This window comes from Morus notabilis, unplaced genomic scaffold, assembly GCF_000414095.1.
Source record: "Morus notabilis unplaced genomic scaffold, ASM41409v2 Scaffold309, whole genome shotgun sequence".
NCBI lineage: Eukaryota > Viridiplantae > Streptophyta > Magnoliopsida > Rosales > Moraceae > Morus > Morus notabilis.
Window position 1 is genome coordinate 53,269 of NW_010363544.1, and position 9,366 is coordinate 62,634.

General features: G+C 35.5%; 1 long non-coding RNA gene across 1 annotated transcript; it reads right to left on the reverse strand.

Moving 5' to 3' along the window:
* Positions 1-3,710: 3,710 nt before the first annotated feature.
* LOC21386359 lies at positions 3,711-4,470 on the reverse strand. The gene is made up of 3 exons (XR_002902746.1): positions 4,235-4,470; positions 3,975-4,103; positions 3,711-3,902 (listed from the first exon to the last, which is right to left on the reverse strand). It is a non-coding gene; the product is annotated as an uncharacterized LOC21386359 (long non-coding RNA).
* Between the last annotated feature and the right edge of the window lie 4,896 nt (positions 4,471-9,366).

Consider the following 9,366-nt stretch of genomic DNA (forward strand, 5'->3'; position numbering starts at 1 on the left):
AATCGGAGCTCCTACTGGTCCAAGTACCGAATCAACCCTCAAGAGAATTATTTATCTACTTCTTTCTTAAGAAGGAATGGATTCCATCTCGTGTAATAACATTCCCGGCTACTTACTTCATCATGTCTCCAAGATACAAGGAATAGGATTCAGGATCTCAAAATCCGTACCGAGTAAATCAAAAAACACAAATTCATAAATAGGAGTATGTTAAGAACTCAAGATTAAAATCATTTTATATATGACCATCGGTAGACTCAATTAAAATTTCTGTACTTAACCGAAATTATTAGAAATTCATATTGTGTCTATGTCCTTGTTCCACATAATCTCATTATGCGAAATACACTCATTCAATATCTCACTATATTAACAGTGCGGATAACACCGTTTCATTCTAAATGAGAATGACATGTATTAATAATGTTTTAATTAAAGATTCTGAACTATAATTAAATTCATTATGAACATTGCTTTTTGATTATTATCCTTAAATATTATCTTCTCGTATATAACACTTATATACAATGTTTAAGGTTACATAAATAATCATGAAATTTTTATTAATATTCATAAAATATTCATAAATATATGCACATAAAATAATGAATAAACTGTTTTATTAAATAAATAATAATATCCTATTACATCTTATGCTTCTAGGACACCATTCCCAACAGGAATCGCATCCTTGGAGGCAGGTCCCGAAACCCGTACGGATCCACTTCTTGTTTAGTGGAACTATGGCTCTGCACTTTTAACTATACAGACATTTTACCGCTTCTTGTTTAGTGGTTTGATGAGCTGCACACTTTCATTATACAGACATTTTCTACTATGTGAGTATTTCCTTTTCTAAAAAGGGATGACCGGTTCCGAGTGTATGTCTTCAGACCGTGATTACTTTTATTTACTATGTTTTACAAAAATTATATTCTACTGGACATTTCGCTCATTTTTCTTGTTTTCAAATGTATTAAACCCCTCCAGGCGACGTGAGGAGTAGTGCGGAGTAGGTAGCTACTACCGGTGATGTAAACTTGTCTTCGGGAAGCGAAGAGTTATATTTCTTCTTATCCTTTATCTCAAGGCATGTATAAAAGATTATGGATTATAAATTTAAATATTGCTAGACTGTGGTTGATGTCACATTTACTTTTGTTTATACTCATGTATGCTAAACACCTATGGGAATTCCTGACTTGATACCAGAGACGTGGTTTTAAACTGGTTTGGTTGGAAATTTCACCACCCCTCTTGAAATTAAATTTCTCTTGAATGCAGGGGTTTGTTTAGAAATACCTGGATGTTTTGGATTTGAAAAATTAAAATATTTGCAACATTATTTGCTAATCACTCTCTTAAACAGGTTTAAGTTTCTAAACAAGCCTCCACGTCACTAACCACGGTTTGGGGGCGTGACAGTCCCTCTCTCTTTCTCCACAATCTTTGTCTCCCCTTGCACAATCTCTCTCCCCCTGCAAGATCTCTCTCTTACCTCTCCATCTTTCTCTTTAAAGATAACTCAGCCGCTGTAGTCGCCTGAGATCAGAGACGCAAACTAACATCGCGATTTCTGCCATCTTCCTTTGCCCTCATCGCTGATCTGTCGTGGAACACTACAACAAATATCAATATCAGTAGCGGACCAAAAACGCTATTAATCACTAGCAATAGCCTTTTTAAGAGCGCTAGGACATCGAACGCTATTAAAAGTCTTAAGAAAACATAGCGTTTTAAGATAGTTATGAAAATCACTATAGAATTGAGGTATTATAACGTTTAAGACAAATTATTTTCAACCTCTTACAGCTATTTAGCATGACTACAATACAGATTAATAACTTTTTTTCCTTGTTATGTAGCTTTTTAAAATTATTATTAATATCCTTTTAAATTCATTCAAATAAATGGTAATTTTGAGATATGTGATATATCTAAATAGGAACATTCAAATTAAAACATAAAACATTCAACATATCAATTGTTATTAATATCTACCAAGTTAGCAATAAAATTACGTCTACAACATAATTCATACAATGTCCAAAACCTTAACATTCAAAACAAGTAAAGAAAACAGAGGAATAGCTGGAGATATCAAAGTATCCAAAACGTCTAAGTGCAATGGTGAAGTAAATCCTTCCATCTTGACAAAATGCTTCAACACAAAAATCATCTCCACTGTTTAACCTGTAAGAAAGTGATCCACTATCAAAACAATAATCAAACTCAACTAAAACTTCCACCATTTAACCTATAAATAAAGCAAAGACTAATTACACCATTCACAACTAAAACTTCATTAGAATCACACAATTCCAGCCTGTAAAAACCTCTTGTTGGTGCGTTTAAGAAAGTCCAAAAACATTCAAAGTCCTAATTTCAGAGAAAGAAAATACAACATCCTTGTTTAAGAAATATGCTTAGATGTAAGAAGCCAAGAAAAACATTCAAAGTCCAAAAACAGCACATAAAAAAATTACTCCAATCCCTTTTCTTTATTGGTTCAAGGAAGTAGACGTTTCCATATATTATGAAAACCTGCCAAGCATGTCGAGACAACAAGGAAGAATCCTCTCACCTTCTATCGCCAGGTCCAAACCCTCCTCTAGGACTCCTCCCATCGTACCCTCCATCGTCCCTCCTCGGCCGCTTATACAAGGGCCGAGGTGAGCGGCAGGGCAGCGAGTGCCTGCGGTCCCAATACGGCGACGGGGGCAGGCTGAGGCGGCTCCACTGCTTATAATCATCATAATAGAGCTCACTCTCAATTGTCTTTCCTCTTGTCCAGAATACCAAATTAAAAATTTCTCATCCTGAAATCCATAAACAAATCAATCATTTGTTATACTTTTTTTTTCATTTGTAGCTGATGAAATGAATATGTTACCGTGAAAACACAAAGTACCAACGATGGAATGGTACTTTTCATGAAGTAGTACCCTTGACTGTCCAACTATAACATAGTTGATGGTTTGCAAACAAAGTAATCACAGGAATAACAAAAACATCATGAACCAAACTAAAACTGAAATCTACGGAAAAATAGCATGTTGATAATAAAACAACCTGTTAGTTGAAGCATTTTCATATCCACGTCTCCTGTGAGAATATCCCTCACCTTCATCTTGTAAGCTGTGCTTGAAGTTGCAATCTGGACCCTTTTCACATTTTTCCTTGTTGAGAAAATCAAACAAACACCCCTCATAGATTGTTCCCTCGCATCCGCATCATGTTGAAAATGACATTTTTCCCCTCGTGGACAAGAGCCAGAGGAAACAAATTTAAAGCAAAGCTTATTACCATCTTTGTCTCCATATTTATGTCGTTTTTGTGAGACATCATATCTCTAGTACTGTGAATCAGAAACACCATCGTTGGATCTCTTTGCAGCTTCTTTTCCATCTACTATTTCATGTACTGTGTATGGAGATAAGGTAGTGCCTGCTGGCTTTGCACTAATGTGTATGTAATTAAAGTGGTTAAAAGGATTGTCATACATAAGCATTAAGTATCTGTAAGGAGATGCAAGTTATAGATACATACCTGCTGCAGGAAGGCAGAATTATTGGAGCCTAAATAGCAAGAATCTATAAGAACCGAAGGAGATGCAAATTTGTGACACTTTGAACATTCATTTTGAACTTAAAAACCATCAATCAAACACAGCCATAAGACAGGGAAAAAAAAGCTAAAATTGTGGTTGAATTAGTTCAGAAGTCCAATATACTTTCTCTTACAAAACTAAAAGAGTGAAAACAATCATCAATACATGGTTGAAGAAGTGCCAAACGGCCAAATAAACTTACAGAACTAAAAGAATACAAGAACCCCCCAAAGAAACAGAACAGACACTGGTGCTTTCTGGATATCACCGATGTTGGTTTTCCACTGCAAATCTGTCAAAAACAAAAACTTGTCACAAACTATTCTGTCATTTACAAATCTGTCAAAAACAAAAATTTTATGACCTAGAGATTGTGGGTTTTTGCTTGACGTGGCAGCAGAACCTTGGTTATGCTCTTTCCTTGGCAGCTAGTTCTTGGATCCGTGGCTCTGTGTAGTAGTCAGAGCGCCAGAGCTTCGGCATTAGAGCCTCACTACACAACATGAGAATCAATATTTTCAGACCAAAAACAAAATCAGATCAACACGAAAAAAAAAACCATGGATGCACTGAATTCTGAGAGAGAGGGTATCTGAATCTCTAGAAGTTTCAAAGAAACCCCACCAAAATCCATGGGGCGGATCTGGAAGCTTCGTTGGGCTTTCTGGGTTTTCCTCGCCATATGACGCCGTCACAGCAGCCCACTACCCTGGCCCAGCTAGATTTTTGAAATCGCAGCGCTGTCCCTGCCGAGGATTTGAGAGGTGGGGGACGAACTGGGTTTGTTTTGGAATTGGGTTTTTGAGATTGATGAACTTTGGATGGGGGGTTCACGAGCTTGAACGAGAGAGAGAGAGAGAGCTTTGGTTTTTGATGTTCTGGCTTTTGTTTTTGTTTGAATTGAAAAGAGAGAGATCTGAAAAACCTAAACTGAGTCTTCAACAGTGTGGGAGAATGAGTTTTTTTTTTTTTTTTTCCTTTCCTTTGTTCGTATAATGTATATGGGGAAGTTAGATTCATTTCAAACCAAAAAAAAAAAGGAGGGAGGAGCGACCGGGAAAATTATTTTCAATGCCCGCCTGGTGTTCATTTTAATGCGTACATTTATATATTTTTAAATATATATAAAATAAATCTGTCAAAATGTCATGAAATTTTAATATATATATATATTATAATTATTTTTAAACGTTATTATATACAGGCGCAGTAACGTTTTTTAAAAACTGTTATAACTAACAATTACGAAAAGTCTATTATGGTGTAATGGAAGATTAGAAATCGCGCTTTCTCCGGCTCTCTCTTCACTTCTCTCGCTGATCTGTCGCAGAAGACCGAAGTCGACAGCCACGACCAGCAATAGAGCTGTGATTTCAGTGTCGCCCTCTTCAACCTCGCAACGCCTTTGGAGATTTCTAGCCTCGCGACGGTGTCTGGAGATTTCTGACCTTGGGATCTCTAGTACGTCTAAACAAAAAAAGTAGTTGTGATGTTGATCAAATGCGCGCGCGCGCGCGCGCGCGCACACACACACACATATATATATATATTGATGGTGATGGTCTCCAAATCTGCAAGCCATTGCCGTTATATTTTCTTGAAGGACCAGAAGATGGTACTGATATTCTTTTGGACAAATAATCCAAAAAGTGACTGGAAAGCTCTGGCTTTGGCTTGAATTTAAAAACTTGATTATTGATTCTTGTGGCGTCAAATAACTGACCAAATATGAAGATTACTATAAACAAGAACGAAACTAGAAGATCTGAACGACGTAATTAAAAGCATATATATATTGTTGATTTTTGTTGGATTTATTTTTAAATTTTGTGTTTATTTCTTCATTTTTTTGGTTTCTTACTGTTACTTTCGGACAAAAAAAAAAATGTAATTTGGTTTCCAAAGCCGGTAAAGAGAGGTTTTTGGCCTTAGGTTTACTTATAAACACCATTAGGTTTAGGTTGTTGACCTTCACGACTCTCTCACTCTCATATAAGCAATGTGCTAATCTTGTTCCTCAGCAAAACCTTTGTGGTCGATAAAAAGAGTGTTTGATGACGACCAAGATCTAAATTTTACCTCACTCTAAGGCCTCGTTCACTTCACCGATTCGAGTTTTCAGTTTTAAGTTTCTACAGTAAAAAGTTCTCAGAAAATGTCACATCTAACTTTTTCTGCTACAGTGAAAAACTCTCAGAAAAATGTCACATCTCAGCTCGAATTGAAAACTCGAATCCGCGAAGTGAACGAGACCTAAATATTTTTCTAGATTGTGCCCCACTCAATTCTGGGATTACCTTTTTTTTTCTTTCTTGATAGTGTAAAGATTCATTTTCTTCCTGAATTATTTTATATGCACATTTAACTTTTAGGAGATTTTTTGGTACGCGGTAAATCAATTTTTTTTAACAGTTGAATCTACGTATCTTTTTTTTCTACTGTTGAATATGTATACTTTTTAATTTTTACGTGATTTTACGTAAATGAAAAAAAGTCCCTTTCTAACTAAAGTTTAGGATTGTTATAAAAAAACTGTAACCAATAATAACCAAGCAACACTTTCTTGGAAAAGGAACTGTCGGAGGCCGTCCAACGTTGTTTGGTCGACCGGTGGTTCTTGCATTTTCCCCTGATTTGTTGGTATCCAATGTTGATGCCTGATCCTTGTCTTTCCGCTTTCCATAGAGGCGCTACCTATCTCCGTGCGCGGATCTACATACATCTCAATGGAAGCACATACCCGTATTAAAAAAAAAAAAATTCATTATTATATCAAATTTTTAATTGGTGCCCCGTGTCTTAACAAGTGCCCCCATCATATCTTGACAAGTGCCCACATTATTTCCCTAAACTATCGTAATTCACTTTCTTTTTTATTTTTTAATGTTCTTTTGCCTTGACTGATGACATCATCACTTTAGGATTTCTCTCTTTCTCTTTCTTAAAATCGTTACTGTTTCAAAATTTAAACTTTTTTTAGTTCATCAAATGTATATTGCTTATTTTTTTTCCTTTTTTGTCGCAACTAAAGCGTCTAACCTTCAACAAAAAGGGTCATCTACCATTTTATTCCTTTAGTCATAATTAACCAGATTTCACTCACCCTATTTATATGTACTAGTTTTTAATGCGTGAGAGTCGGTTATATAAATTATTTTAATTTATTTTGTTGTTTTTTAAATTAATATTATTTTGTCTTGTTTAATTTGTTTTTATCTAATTTGGTGTAATTTTATTTTGTTTTAGTGTATTTTTGTTCAATTTTATTTGGTATTTGAATTATTTATAATATTTATATCTGAGTAAGATCATAATTTTGATGCAAAACAGTGTTAAAATGGATAAAATCATACCACAAATATAATAAATAATTATAATTAAAAAATTATGTTATTTTTTTAAAAAAAGAAACGATAACGAAAAATGCATAAAAGGAACGTGTCTAGTATGGTGATTCGAATTATATTTGGTCTGGCCCGAAAAAGCTCGCGGTGCGATATATGTGGTGAAGCTTTAACACTGAAATTTTTTTAGGGGTCTGTGGTGGTAGCGAAGGGATCGGGCCTACCGGCCCAATCCCATAGCCCGTCACTGATCCCATTGGGGGTGCGGGGGCGGCGGTATGGACCTTTTTTGTTAATGATTTTATTGTCTTTTAAATTCAATTAATTTTAATTGTTTTGTTTAATTTTTTTATTTAATTTGACGTGATTTAATTTTATTTTAGTATATTTTTATTGAATTTAATTTGATTATTCACTGTATTTTTATCTAAAAAATATTAAAAAATTGACACAAAACGGTGTTAAAATAGACAAAATTAGACTATAAAGCACTCTGTAATAAATAAAGAAATATAATAGCTCATAATAATTAAAAATATTTAACTGGGATTTTTTTAGACCGTTGGATCAAAAAGATAAACAGCCAGGATGAACGTGTGTGAAGATCATCTGGCGGACAGGGGGCCGACAAGAGGGGCAGTGCGGCAGCAAGTCGGGCCCGTCACTTTTCACGCAAGCCAATGACGCTACGACACGTGGTAATTGTTGTCGGCCACAAAGGGAGGCGCGGAAGATTCTATGTCTAGGTTATATGTGAGCTCATTTTTCTCAGTGAATTATATTACGACACGTGGATACATATTTGAACAGGCCTTTCGATTGTGCACGTGGATCGCACTACAAGCCTTGTCTAGTCGCGTCTTAACACGTTGCTTTGCTAGTAAATCCTACCACACTGGAATTTTTCCTCCACCAGGAAGCCCAAAAAAAAAAACTTGAACGAAACGTTTCGTTCTGAAGCCAAAAAAACCGATTCTCCCTTATATGTATGTAATAATAGATTCTAATATATTTCTCGCATACTTCCCTATTTATATGTATTCTAATATTTCTCGCATTCTTCTAAACTACCTGCCTATTCAACTCCATTCTCATCTTCTCGAACACCCTTTTCTTTTCTCTCAATTTACTTCTAAAAAAATTCCATTCATTATTTTGATTATTCCTTAAAATATTTTCTTCATAATGTATGTAAATTTAAATTTATTCGTCAAATATAATAAGAATGTGAGAATTTGTTAGATTTAAATATGATACTTATATTTGTTTTCTTCCCCTTTTTTCAGATTTATTGTATTATCTTAGTTAGGCTGTAAACAATAAATTATTAGTCGTATTAAATTTACTTTTGAATTCTATATCTAACAGTTATCGGGAGTAATAAATTTTTATTATTAAGCACATAGAAAGTTAACACTCCCCCTAAATAAATTTGTATTATTAAGCTAACACTCCCCAATTTTTGATTCAAGTATATATATAATTCATATGCCTTTTTTTGCCCTCACTAAAATTAAATCCTTGATTTGTCCCTCTGTTCCTTTAGGCCGGGCCGGCCAAACTTTAAAGGAGAGAGCGTCAGTCTAACTTGGCTCTAAAACCCAAAATACTTAGGGCCGACTTGGTCCAACTAGAAATTTTATAATGTATTTTTAAAAAAAAAAAATTTTTGAGAAGAAGGCGTTCGAACCGAGCTAGGCCGGCCCAAATAAACTTTTAGGCTCGAAACCTCAGAACGGATCAACAGTAACGGGTCTCATACCAGCTCTTTTAACTTGATCTAAACTTATGACTCTCATACCAACTTGTGTTAATTTTGATCTAAACTTACAGCTCTATTATAATCCAACCAATTGAAGTCATTGATCAATGAAAGACGAGCGACCTTACTAAACTTTTGTTACAAATCGTGCTTGTTTCTATTGAATTGTTGGCTTCAAAATTATAACAACGACACAATTTTAATTTTCACCAAAAACTTCTTGATCACTCACTCATCACTGTCTCAACTTCTCTCAAATCCTCACTAGAAATCTACAAAGCAACGCAGATGATTTTTCTTCTTTTTTTCTTTGGTTACCGGGCATTGTGACTACGGGTGTAAGAATTAAGCTCGAACCTGAAAAATCCGCACGATCCGACCCGCACGACCCGACTAAATAGGTTTTTTTTTTTTTTTTTTTTTCCAAATTAAAATGGTCTCAACCGCACTGTACAGGTTGGGGGGCGAGTCGGGCATTCTTGAACCCGCAATGCCCCGACCCGGCCGTTTTGAAGCCTGTAGCCCAAAATCTAATTCCTAAATCCCTCGTCCTCACCTCAGTCTCTCCTCTCCTCTGCTGTCCTCGCCTCTCGCCTCCCTCCTCTCCTCTCGCCTCTCGCCTCTCGCCTCACTTCACTCACGCATGCCTC